At 44.3% G+C, this 13,818-nt stretch overlaps 1 non-coding gene across 1 annotated transcript; it reads right to left on the bottom strand.

Moving 5' to 3' along the window:
- Positions 1–2,214: 2,214 nt before the first annotated feature.
- trnan-guu (transfer RNA asparagine (anticodon GUU)) lies at positions 2,215–2,294 on the bottom strand. The gene has a single exon. It is a non-coding gene; the product is annotated as a tRNA-Asn (tRNA).
- Positions 2,295–13,818: the final 11,524 nt, after the last annotated feature.

Raw genomic sequence — 13,818 nt, 5'->3', positions numbered from 1 at the left:
AAGTGTTCGGCGACAACTACACGCCCAAAGTTGTGGTCTAAAATTTCTCATGGAATGGTTCTAACAGGAAAGGTGAGTATTGGGCTTTTCCTGTCCGCGCCATAGTCCCAACGTATCCTGTTCCCCTGGATTTGATCAGGACAGAGGAGGCTGATGGGAGATCGAACTGAACTACACACATTGATGAGTGATAGAACGGGTGGGAAGGATCCATTCCCATGCATAGAGAGATTAATAATCAGGGCCGAAAATAAGGAGCCACTTCAAGAAATTTGGGGTTCATTCAGCAAAGCTAATGTGGAACTGTTCACAGAAAATTGTGGTGAAAGTCTCTCGAGTTATTTTGATGAGAAGTGTTGATGATGCTAATACAATCGATAGGATGAACGTAGATTGGTAAATGTATTTGGTGACAGTTCTGTTCTAGCCCTGTGAGCGAAACCTGGATCTGAAGGAATAAAAGGGACATTAACAACATCGATCTGAAATTGGATACGTGACAAGAAACAGAGCCACCATTAACAGTTGGCTTTTGAACTGGAAAAGTATTCTCGTGAAATTAGCTTGTGGCTTGAGGTATGCAAGGTCAAGATAATTTAGGTAAAACACGGAAACGCTATCCTCATTAGCAGACAGTGAAAGGATTACAAGATGCAAATTAAACATTTTCGATAAGTGATACAGGGGACTGGGAAGATAAGTATTATAAACTGTGAACAACAAAGTTCTGGAGCACAACACTTACATTCAAAGACCGAAAACATCCAGGTCCTGATTAATCAGATGGCATTGTGGTGCTTTTCTGCAAAACATCCACTTGCAATGTCCTACAAAAGAGTGACAAAACCCATCCCTGTCATCCCAGGATAGAAAATCCGAAGGGATGAACCTTTGCTTATTTTCTGAAGATACACAAAGCTAAGACTGGGTTTTGGTGATTGTTTCCTTTCCACTCCCAGGAGCCGCAGTGGTTGAGGCGGTGAGTTGGGGAAAGGAAAGTGTGCCCGTGAGCAGCGTGTGGGGCTATTTCAGCTTCCCCTCATCTGACAGCGCTGTGACGTGACTCCGATGTTCTCAGGGACATTTACTGACGCGAGACAGTGAAAAGATTCTCATTCCCGCAGATCGGGAATTCAAACCGTATGCCGGCTTCAGGACAATGAGAAAGATTAATTGGGGTGTGTGAAGAAACTGTGAGCTGCACTTCAAACAGGTCGGTGGAGTCAGATGCGTCATCCATTGCGCCCCGGCCCTGTGTGTACCTGACGCCACCATGCTGCAGAGTTCTGACGTTAACACGGACATGCGCAGCAATGGGAACCTTCACAAGGTGAACAACCAAAGATAATCACCGTCACTGATTCCCTTCCACAGGCCCAACTTTGTGAAGCAGTATCTTTCACTGGCAAAGGAAATACCCTTGTCCTCAGGTGCCTGCTTCATTTCGATCACGATTTCAAGCCCCTCACTGTTCTAATCTCATTTCCAAACACTTGGCTCATCGCCTCAAAAGAAGCTCTGCGGGTATCTGCTTGTTCCACCCGAACAGGCAGTGGGTTGCAGATACCCACCAGTCCCAATGTGAGTGAAATACTTTTCCCCCTCCACTGATTTGAATCTTAAAGAAGAAGCCGGGGAGTAAGCTCCCTTTCTTTTCGACGACATTTCTCATTTTGTACTCGGCAGGACTCACACCTGCGTGGGGAAACCGCAATGGATTTCAAGTCCATCGCATGAACCACTCGGCCCACGAATACAGAACCACACTGACAACTTCACTTCCCAGGTCTGTCTGCCTGTGGAGCTGAGAAAGAGTGAATCATCGCAGAGTTTGTTTGAATCCAATCACTTCACAGTGATTCGAAAGGAATAAATATCTGCACATGGCGAGTCTAGGTGTTTCATCCCAAAAGGTGAAATGAACTTACCGTTAAAAACAACACGAGAAATTGCAGGAGGAACTCAGCAGGTCAGGCAACATCTGTGGGAAGAGAATCAGAGACAACATTTCAAAATTCTGTTTTCTCCGACAGGTACTGACAAACCTGCCGAGTTTCTCTTTTTGTCTCGGCTTCTCAGCATCCGCAGTCCCTTCCGTTAGACATTAATTCAATTCAGAAACCCCTTTGTGGAGAGGATTTCCGTTTGGGGAACATTTTCCTGACCCCATTAAAAGCGCTCAGCTTCGAAGCCAGTGAAGAACAGCGAACACAACGCCCCTGGGTGGGTTCGAACCACCAACCTTTCGGTTAACAGCCGAACGCGCTGACCAATTGCGCCAAAGAGACAGAGGCCGGCGAGAGCTGCACCATCGCTTAGATGAGGCTATTAGTGAATTCATAATTCAGACACCCCGCCTCGAATTACAATTGTTGTCTCCCGCGCAGTCTTGCGAGAGATCCCGGCTTTCTTAACTTGACTTGTGCAAAAATACCCGATTAAACTTCTCAAAAAGAACCTCCGTGAAACGAGGCTGGGCTCCCTGTAGTACGAATTGGACAGGAAGTGAAATGATTGGAGATAGCATTGAACAGGTTGACGTGTTTACTTCCCTAATTTTCTTATCCCTCTGCCAATTGGCACGTGGCTTGGGCAGTAATGTTATTACACACACTGGACCAGTGGGATTTTAACCTGAGCCTCAGGGCTCTATGGGAGACTACAGCTGCACCACAAAAAACTCTAGTAAATAGGTCCACTTCTGTTGAATGAGAGGAAACAGCTTCCTCCTCAACATGATACACGACCACTGTACCCTCCGTGCCCATCACAATAAATTGAGCCGCCTCCTGTTGAATGAATGAGTGGGAACCCCTCTCTGAGCTCCAAGAAGCGGGGGGCCCGGCTGGAGGCTGGATTTGCTCAAGGCTTGTATCTATTAACTTATTTAAATGGTACCTACTGGAAGGGAGTATGGTTTACATTAAAACCGGAGGGTCATGTCAGAGTGTTTGTTTATATTTTGCAGTTGTAGTTGGTAAAATACACTCCCTGGAGGAGCACCTTCTATGATGCTGCATTTCCTGCCTTCTGCCCTTCCCCCATTTGTTATTCTCATCTCGATTTTACATTTTCAGTCAAATTTCATTTCACATTAATCAGCCTTGGTATTCACTGTGTATCATTAATTAATCTGTTGGATTGTTGTAAAACAAAATTAATGGTGTAATTTCATTTATGTTGTCTGAGTTTGACATTGAATATGCAGGTGTGAATGCTAGTAAGTTGTAAAAATAAATCAAGAACTTGTGCTTTTTAAACAAAAAGATTTCAATGGTATTACTGGCATTGTCTCCTTGGATGATGATGATTATAGTCTGACCAACAAACCATTTCATGCAGTCACCCAGTTTAATTAAAGTCTTTTGGAAAATAATTCTGGCAGGCAAATATTTATACAACCCAAAATACGGTCGGTAATCATGTGTATTCTTATCTTTTAAGCCGTAACAGATGGCATTGCGTGGCGGGTTGAGACTGAAACTTCGCTGGAAAGAATGTAGATTGATGAGGGAAGTCAAAATGGCAGAGTCTCGGGCCACAATCTATTAGTCTGGCTTGATTGCATGAGTGGTGGTTCTTCAAAAGCACCTTCCAAGTCATGACCTCAACCACCAAGAACAGACAAGTGTGAACACAGGATTCCGACTGCAAGATATATCGCATTGTTTCTTTGTTATTGACCAAAATGCTGGAAATCACTCCTGAACATTGTTGCAGACCACATCATATTTGTGAAGCAATTTAAGAGGCAGTTCGGCACCACCTTTTCAAAGTCAGTTTGGGAAGAGTTGTTGGCACAGCCAATGATATTCACATCTCATGAAATAGTAAGCAAAGAGCCCACAGTGTTGGGAGGCTGTATGTTAGCATGGATAGAGGATTGGCTAACTACCACAGTTGTGGTAAGGGACATGTTCAGGATGACAACTTGTAACTAGTGGTGTACCACAGGAATCAGCACTGGGGCCAACATTATTTACAATATATATACGAATTACTTGGATAAGTAAAGTGAAGGTACTATTGCTAAATTTGCAGAAGACACAGTTGATGTGAAAGCAGGTGGTGAGGATGACATTAGATAGAGGGATTTGGAATCACAACCACGAATCTCTTCATCCACTTTCAGTGAGTAATAGGGAGGCTAATTGGAGGTTGGCCTTTTCAATAGAGTAGAAATGTAGGGAGGTTATAGTGAATCTATGTAAGGCATTAGTCAGGCCACAACTGAATACTGTGAACAGTTTAGGGCCTTTTACCTGAGGAAAGATATATTGGCATTGGAGGCAGTCCAGAGAAGGTTGACCATGATGATACCAGGGATGGAAAGAATGTCTTATGAGGAGAACTGAATAGGTTGGGCCTGTGCTTATTAGAAGTTCGAAGAATTAGAGGTAACCTTATTGTCACGTACAAGATTCTGAGGCGACTTGACAGGCTAGACGTGGAAAAGTGGGTGAGTCTGGGCCTGGGTTGTTACGTGCATTCAAGGCTGAGATAGATTTTTTTTAACCAGTAAGGGAATTGAGGATTATGGGGAAATGGCAGCAAAATGGAGTAAATGTTTCCCAGAATTATCGTGATCTGAATAAATGGCAGAGTCAACTCAATGGGCTGAATTGAATAGTAAATAGTAAGGAGGAAAAGCATGCAACTGGCAATTACAGACCAGTCAATGTTGGGAAGCCTAGAGATTGTAGGGAGTTGGTGGCATTTGGGAATTGTTCCTGGATTTAACATCTGGAGTTTCAAATTGATGCTGCTATGGCCCCGATGCAATTTGAAATCAATTTATGTATCTGGAATATAAACTTATCGCTGCTTTGGTGATCTTATCAATTGTCATAAGTACCTATCTTGTTCACTAATAACCTTTTTTTTAAGGAAGGAAATCTTCAGTCCTGTCCCAGTTTGGTGAATGTGTCACCCTTATTCGAAAGTCATGTGGTTGACTCTTAACTGCCCTCTGAATTGGCACTTGGTTATTTTTTGGGAGACCAAGTGTCACGTTCCATGAATGAATAAAGAAAAATATTCAGGACAAGATTGTCAATGTCACTGTCAATGAAGGGAAGATTGTGATCTCGTGATACTGGTTAAGTAGCCCAGAGATCTCGGTCTTCTGAGAACAAAAATTAAAATCCCATCATGGATGCTAGTGGACTTTATTTTCAACGAATAAAAAGATCTGGAAGTGAGAGTTTGTCTCTGTACTGGCAACCAGGAAACCATTATTGGCTAAGACAATGAATTGCAGATGTTGGAGATCAGCAACAAAAGGCACAATTGCTGGGGAAATGCAGCAGGTCTGGCAGCATCTGTGGAAAGAAAACAGTTAATGTTTTGAATCCAGCCTAATTTTGAAGGGCCACCGGACTCAAAACAGTAACACTGTCGTCTCCTCATAGATGCTACCAGAACTGTTATTTTTGTCCAATCATTATAGAGTGTTGTGAAAGTGTTCTTTTAGGGAGGGAAATCTACCACTCACAACCCTACACACGCGTGCACACGCTCACATCACGTGACTCCAGACCTACTGCAATGTGGTTGACTCTCAACTGCCTTCTAGCATGTAGCCAATTGCTCAGTCCAAAGGCCATGAGGGATGGGGAGCAAATGTTGGACGTGCTAGCAACAATCCCATCCCTCAAAATATTTTCTTATATATTATAAAGCATAGGTTAATGAAGGACAACCAAAACCAACTGCTATGGGAAAGTCATGCCCAACTAACCTGATTTGCTTGTAGTCATAAATATTGTTTTAAAACCCTCTTCAGAGAGGACATTGGTGCCATCATTGTTGCAATACTGCATGCAATTCTGTGCTTTCTGCTGCAGGAAGGGTGTTGTGAAACTTGAAAGGGTCAGAAAACATTTACAAGGATGCTGCCAGGGTTGGAGGGTTTGAGCTACAGGAAGAGGCTGAATAGACTGGAGCTATTTTCTCTGGAGCTTTGGAGGTTGAGGGGTGACATAAAAGACATTTATAAAATCATGAGGGACATGGGTAGGGTAAATAGGCAAGGTCTTCTCCCTTGGGGTTCGGGGAGTCCAAAATTAGAGGGCATAGGTTTAAGGTTAATGGCAAATGGAGTTTAATATAGATAAGTGTGAGGTCTTACATTTTGTATAGTCAAATCAAGGTAGGAATTTCATGGTGAATGGCAGGACGTTAAGGAGTGTAGTGGAACAGAGGGATCTTGGAGTACATGTTCACAGTTCTCTGAAAGTGGAGTCACAGGTAGAAACGTTTGGCACACTGGCCTTCATCAGTCATGGCATTCAGTATAAAATACCGAATTAGAGCCGAGATAAGCACCAAATAATAACACATACCAACAAACACCAAATCTGTTTCATATGCAGTATTTCAAACCAAGAGATGTAAGGGTGCAGGTTCATAGCTCCTAGAAAGTGGAGTCATGGGTAGACAGGGCAGTGAAGAAGACTTTCGGCATGCTTGTTTTCATCAGTCGGAGCACTGAGTACAGGAGTTGGGATGAATTGTTGCAGCTGTCACAGATTCCACACAACACAAGACGTGACCCTGCCCTCCCCTGACTGACTGTCACTTTGCATATCAGGGGGAGACACCCTTTTAATTGTGATGATCAGGAAACAGGCCATCCTTCAAAAAAATGGATTTGTTCACAAATATTGTGACAGAGGAAGGAAGTTGCAGTCTGGGTGAAGATCAATCTTCATTCAGAGAGAGAGAGAGAGGAAGAGCAGCAGCAGATTCAGACGTTCAGGGTCCAACTTCTGAAAAGACCTTGTCTGATTTGCAGTTGTTCCTGGGCTTGTAATATCGTACTGCAGCATATTGTAGATCTTCAGTAAGAGTGTCAATACTGCACTAAAGATATCCGTTCAGCAACTTGAGTCCATGTGAACTCTTCGTGGAGGTATGCAGTCTGCCCCATAACCCTGTCGGTTTACAGTTACATATAGTTCGACACAAAGATCTTTGGGATTGAGAGGAAAGAACGTTCCACAGTAGCTAGAATTACGTTCAGATTTTCTATCATGGACTGACTGTGATGACCCTTGCAATCACTTCACTGGAATATTACAAGAGAAGAATTTGGCGGCAGAAATCTCAGACCAAACATCACATCAAAGTCTGACAGTCACTTGATCCACGAGGACGTGGATATTGATGGCCTTGAAAACAAAGGGGAGAAGGTCTGTCTGCTTCGTTAGGTTTTAAACGTCAGTGTGACTGGAAACTCAAAGTCTCACATACCCACATACCCGAGTAGTGACTGGAACAAGCTTTACAGACTGAATGAGAGTGTTCCAATTATCAGGGGGTTCACCAGTAACACCAAACACATGCTGTAAGCGTGAGCAAGTTTTCAACAGATTGTTAAGGTCTGAGACAGACGAGGGCACCTGCACCATGGAGAAACCGTGGAAATGTGGGGAGTGTGGGAATGGTTTCCCTTCGCCATCTACACTGGAGATTCATCGGCATTTGCACACCGGGCAGCGGCTGTTCGCCAGCACTCAGTGCAGGAAAGGCTTCACTCAGTTACACCACCTCCTGGCCCACCAGTGGGTCCACATCAACAAGAACCCGTTCATCTGCCCCGTGTGTGGGCAGGGCTACACTTAGTCACACCACCTACTGCCGCACCAGCGGATGCACACCGGGGAGAAACCGTTTTCCTGCTCTGTGTCCGGGAAGGGCTACACCCAGTCGTATCACCTGCTGCTCAGCTTCCGCTACCACACTGAGGAGAGGCCGTTCACCTGACCCGTTTGGAGCAATGACTTCTGTGATTCCTCCACCCTGCGTAAACACCAGCGCATCCACACCAAGGAGCGGCCGTTCACCTGTCCAGTGTATGGAAAGGGCTTCACCCAGTCGTGCAACTTGTGGAGACACCAGCAACTTCATAAGTTAGATGGCGCAGGGATTCGGGTTGGACTCTGCTGTTACCGCTGCTGAGAGTCTCATCTTGAACCCTGTTTAGTGGGTAAAGTGGGAGGGGCAAGGGGTTCCTTTATGCTGAATGGCCGCTCTCTCACCCACTTTACTTCCAGTGGGGGCTGATGCTCTCTGAGCCTGGGATTGCACCTTCCCTACGGAAACAGTCCACAGAAGCGGCTGAAGTGCAGGGAGATCTGAAATAGATACATTTGTCTCTGTCCCATTGAGTCTTCACCACAGTCAATCCAATTGGGCTCTGTCAGTGTTTATGCTCCACCTGAGCCTCCACCCACCCCTTCATCACCATACAGGTATCCCCTGCTTTTGGAAAGTTGACTTTACCCCCTACCCCCTCCCCGCGCAAGCCTGTGCCAATTCTTAATCCTAACTTCGACCTGCTATTTATTGCCGATGCATGGTTTCTGTCCCTGTATTCACCTCCCCTTCATGTGTCTGTCCAGATACACCTTAAGTGTTGCTAAGGTGCCTCTTTCCACTTCGTCCACTGGCAGTGCATTCCAGGCATCAACCATCCAACTGTGTGAAACATCTTCCCTTTCAATTCTCCCCCTGACTGTCCCCCTCTCGCCTTGAACTTGTGCCCTCTTGTAGTTGACTTTTCCACCCTGGGGGTGGGGTGGGGGAAGCCTCTGACTATCTAACAGACTATCTGGCCCAACCCCAAACATCCAAAGAATAATCCACACAGACCCATTTCCCTACCCCTATTACTCGACATTTACCCCTGACTAATGTACCTAACATTCACATTCCTGAACACTGTGGGGCAATTTAAGCACGGACAATCCAACTTAACCTGCCAATCCCTGGGCATTGGGGTAATTTAGCATAGCCACTCCACCCGAATCCACACATTTGGATTGTGAGAGGAATCCGGAGGAAACCCATATCGACACAGGGAGAATGTGCAAACTCCACACAGACAGTGACCTGGGACTGAAATCGAACCAGTTTCCCTGGTGCTGTGAGGCATCAGTGCTAATGATTGAGCCACCATGCCACCCCCGTCCAGTCAATCTGTGTGTCTCATCATTTTGTTGAGGTTATCTCTCTGCCCCATCTTCACAGTGAAAATAATCCAGGTTTATCCCATTCTCTGCTCATAATGAGACCTCCAGACCAGGCAGTGTCCTAGTGAACCTTCTCTATACCCTCTCGCAGAGCATCCATGTCCTTCTGGGAGTGTAGGGACCAGAACTGCACGCAATATTCTGAATGTGGCCGGAATAAATAGCTATAACATAACTCGTCAACTCTTAGACTCAAGGCAAACGTGCTGTGTGCCTTCTTGATCACGTTACCCGCCTGTATTGCCAATTTTGGAGATCTATATGGCCAGATCCCTCTGTATGCGAGTGCTTCTATGTGGTCTGAAATTTATCGTTCAATTATTGTATTTCCTATGTATCTGTACCCAGCTTCACTTTAATTGTGTTCCCCTCTTTATCTCTTTTCCCCCATTCTCACCCCTCCACACATCAGCATATGATAAGATTATAGGAGCAGAAATTATGCCATTCAGCCCATTGAGTCTGCTCCACCATTCAATCATGGCTGATAAGTTTCTCAACCCCATTCTCCCCATAACCTTTGATCCTCTTGATACTCAAGAAACTAGTTATCCCCAGCTTAAATGTATTCAACGATCTGGCCTTCACAGCCTTCTGGGGCAGTGAATTCCATAGATACACCACTGTCTGTCTGAAGAAGTTTTCCTTATCTCCGTTCCAATAGGTCTTCCCTTTACTTGAAGGCTGAGCCCTCGGGTCCTCGTTTCTCCTACCTATGGAAACATTTTCCCAACATCCACTCTGTCTAAGCTGTTCAGTATGCTGTAGGTTTCAATTAGTTCCCTTGTCATCTTCTAAACTCCATTGAGTATAGACCCAGAGTCCTCAAATGTTCTTCATATGTTAAGCTTTTCAATCCTGGGACCTTTCTCATCAACCTCCTCTGAACATGTTCCAGGGCCAGTACATCCTTCCTGAGATATGGAGACCAAAACGGTGTACAGGACTCCAATTGTGGCCTGACTGGAACCTGAAAGATCCTCAGAAGTACATCCCTGCTTTTATATTCAAGTCCTGTCAAAATAAATGCCATTGTTGCATTTGCCTTCCTCACTACTGACTCAGCCTGTAAGTTTACCTTGAGAAAATCCTGGGCTAGAAGTCCCAAGTCTCTTTGCTCTTCGGATTTCTGAATTTTCTCCCCATAATCCTTCTGTTCCAGGGTAGCAGCAGAGACTTCCAGACACACTGATTTGTATTCCTGGATATCCAGGGATCTCAAGAACTGCCAGTATCTCAGGAGGAATCGTTATTCTGGGAGGAGGCAGAGAGGAGAGTGGTGTGCACCTGTAAACTCCAGAGCTTCCCAAACTTCACGAGCCAACAATAACTCTTTCTGGACCAAGAAACGAAAGGGCGGACGAGAAACTGTGACACCACAGGAAGTGAAATTAGGCCATTCAGCCCATTGAGTCTGCTCCACCATTCACTCATTCTTGAGTATCAAGGGGCTCAAAGGTTACAGGGAGAATGGGGTTAAGAAAAATATCAACCATGACTGAATGGCAGAGCAGATTCAATACGATAAATGGCTTAATTTCTGCTAATGAACATCCATGGGAAGAAGGAGGCAACACAATAAGTTGTTTCTTGGGACAGGCAAGATAATGCTGTTTAATAATGGTGTGACAAAAGAACAATTAATTCTGCCTGTAGAAGGAAAGCCCTGACATAGAGGGGTTAATTGCATGGCAGGCTGTTTCAAACAGACAGCTAACCCTCAAGGATAAGAAGGTAAGCTGCAGACCTGAGGTCTCCAGCAATGTGTGGTGATGTTAGAGTCTTAAAAACAAAAGTCACACCACAGATTGGAAATTGAGGAAACGCCACCAAACTTCAACTCCAGAATGATGCAGCCGCAGCAGTACTCAGAAGAATAATACTGCATCAAACCCCTGGAACTTCCAGAGATGGGCACCGTCGGTGGAAAACCAGTTAACTTCAGACATCAACTGGGTGATAGCCAAGTTTGGGGAGTGAAGCTGAATGAACTTGAGAGGTTTTATTTGTGGTTGCGACGTGCAATAAAGTGCAAATCATTATTTCAGCAGTTGATTGTCTGTGCGGTTTCTGAGTCAGGAGCCAAATTAAGGTGATTCACCCACAACCACAACAAGAGGCTTGGATTAATATTGACTCCATTGCATTCAAGAGAATGTTATCAATACTGTTACAAAGCGAAGGCTGAACCCCCCCCCCCCCCCCCCCTCACCAAGATCTCAAACTGAAACGTGCAAAGAGTGGCACGTTGCCCTTTAATCTGTAAAGTCAGTGTGATAAGTGGTGTAACCTGCTGTAGTGTTAAAAGTAAATCCCTGACACTTTACAACCGACAATCAGCAATTTATTTAACCAACTCTCACGGTGAACAAATGAACAAAACTACTAACAAACTGAAGAAATCCTTCCGAACTACTGAGTATTCTGGAATAAATCAAGATTCTTCTGGTATGCTTTTCCAATCAATACATGTCCCACTCAGATGACACAAAATAGAATTTAATCTCTCAGATTACAACCAGGTTATGTGTCTTCCGGAATATTCTGCGCCATTTTCTGTCGGGGATGCCTCCTCCGATTCCTCCGTCAGGAATGTCCTTCTCTGTTTTTCTAAATGATGCTTTATCTAATACACAGATGACTGAGACCGCCAATTCTTTATGATAGGATTGGTCCTGTTGTCAAAACTTTAGGATTTAAATTTAATAAATTTTTGGTAGCCAATGGGGCTGATTTAAATTGATTGGTGAAATTGAAAACCTGTTTTCTTGTCCTGCTAACTGTACAGCCTTTTGTTACAAATGTTTCAGTTCAAGTGCTTTTTGTTGTGATCATGTTCCTCCTTTAAGAAGATTACGTTGTTGGTTTATTTTCAGGAGGGGTTGTAAAAGGCTTCCCATTCATCTAGGATTAAGGTTTTCACTAATGGTTAACAGATACTGGCTAAGGCAACAATCCGGGAAAAGGTTTTGACATTTTATTTTTCTAAAACGCTTCTACAATGAAAGGGCAGTTGTCCCATTCTTTTCCCCTGGTTTTGGTTTTGGCAAGCAGTCTGTCTAAAGCTGCTGCAGAAAGACATGTTTTCTGATTCAACAGATGTTTCTGGCTGACTCTAAAGCTTCAGGGAAAATAGTACCAGCGTATTCAGCCTCTCCCTGTAGCTCAAACCTTGCAACCCTGGCAACAACCTTCCAAACCTTTTCTGAACCCTTTCAAGTTTCATAATGTCTGAAAAAGACGTCTACTTTGCTCGACTAATGTGGGAGAATTTTCTACATGACGCGTTGTGTCTGAAAGAGCCCTCCCCTGTGCTATGACAGAGCTGCAGTGACTTTCAAAAGCCTGACAAATGCTGTTATCAGTCAAAGATTCATTGGGAGAAGCTTCTCAATCACATCTGTAAATGGAGAAAGTGTTTTTAATAATGAGACATGAATAAAGGCTGCATTAATCTTTTGTTCTGAAGATTTACTCATACATCTCAAAACAGAGCATATGAACCCGGTCAAAAGAAGTCTACCGGAATATAAGACACCACTGCCTATTTGCCGACCAGGACCGACTTTACACAGAAAACATGGACATTTTAAATGAATGGGGTGCCATTCGTTTTAAGATCAGGTGAACGTAAGAGGCACAGCATTGGCTTAGAAAGGAGAGATCCTTGACACACACACAGCCAAAATCATCACTGCCATTATTATCAAATTAGAATTTAGGCTGGATAGGCTGGGATGTTTTTCCACTGGAGCAGAGGAAGTTGAGAGGCAATATTTTCAAACCATGAGGGGTAGATTTGGGTTAATGGTAGCTGTCTCTTCCCTTGAGGAACGATTTCAAGAGCAAGGACGCGTTTTATGGTGAGAGGAGAAAGATGGAAGAAAAGATGTGGGGCAAAATATTTACAGAGTGTAGTTCGCCTGGGGAAACAGCTGCCAGTGGAAGTGGTTGAAGCAGGTACATTAACAACATTGAAAAGGCGTTTCAAAAATACATGGGTAGGAAAGCTTTAGAAAGATATGGGCCAAGTGCAGGGAAATGAGGTTAGTGTTGACAAACATTTTGGTCAGCATGGACCAGTTTGGGCTGAAGGGCCTGTCTCTGTGCTATAGTACTCTATGACTGGAATCTCTTTGTAACTCTGACAGTGTTGAGTTTCCACATGAACCAGGATAAAGTGAGGACTGCAAATGCTGGAGATCAGAGTTGAGAGTGTGGTGCTGGAAAAGCACAGCAGGTCAGGCAGCACCCGAGGCGCAGGAGAATCGATGTTTGAGGCATAAGGACATCCAGATGAATATCTCACTAAATCATGCTGAATACAGTCTGATCTCATTCGTCAACTCTGATGTGGAGGTGCTGGGGGTGGACAGGTCAGAAGTCACACAACACCAGGTGAGAATCACAATAGATTGATTTGAACTCATGAGCTTTCGAAGCACTGTTCCTTCATCAGGTGAAGTGATGAAGGAGCAGCACTGATGAAGGAGCAATGCTCCCAAAGCTTGGGATTTCAAATAAACCTGTTGGACTGTAAACTGGCGTTGTGTGACTTCTGACTTCAACTTCTTCAACTGCGCATTCATGTGAACTTGATGGGATACTTTATCCAACTCGGCGTAGTTAAATCATATCGCTTGGAGGGTTTCATTTGAAACCTTCCAGGAGGTGAATTCAACAAGATTGAATTATTCAAAGTTACTAAATTCGAAACTTACATCAGGACCGGTAGTCATAGAGAGGTACAGCACGGAAACAGATCCTTCAGTCCAACTCGTCC

The sequence above is a fragment of the Chiloscyllium plagiosum genome, unplaced genomic scaffold, assembly GCF_037043375.1.
Source record: "Chiloscyllium plagiosum isolate Xiang-an unplaced genomic scaffold, Cpla_swu_hap1 HiC_scaffold_27, whole genome shotgun sequence".
Lineage (NCBI taxonomy): Eukaryota > Metazoa > Chordata > Chondrichthyes > Orectolobiformes > Hemiscylliidae > Chiloscyllium > Chiloscyllium plagiosum.
Note: the sequence above shows the minus strand (reverse complement) of the source record. Positions and strands in the feature narration are given on the sequence as shown.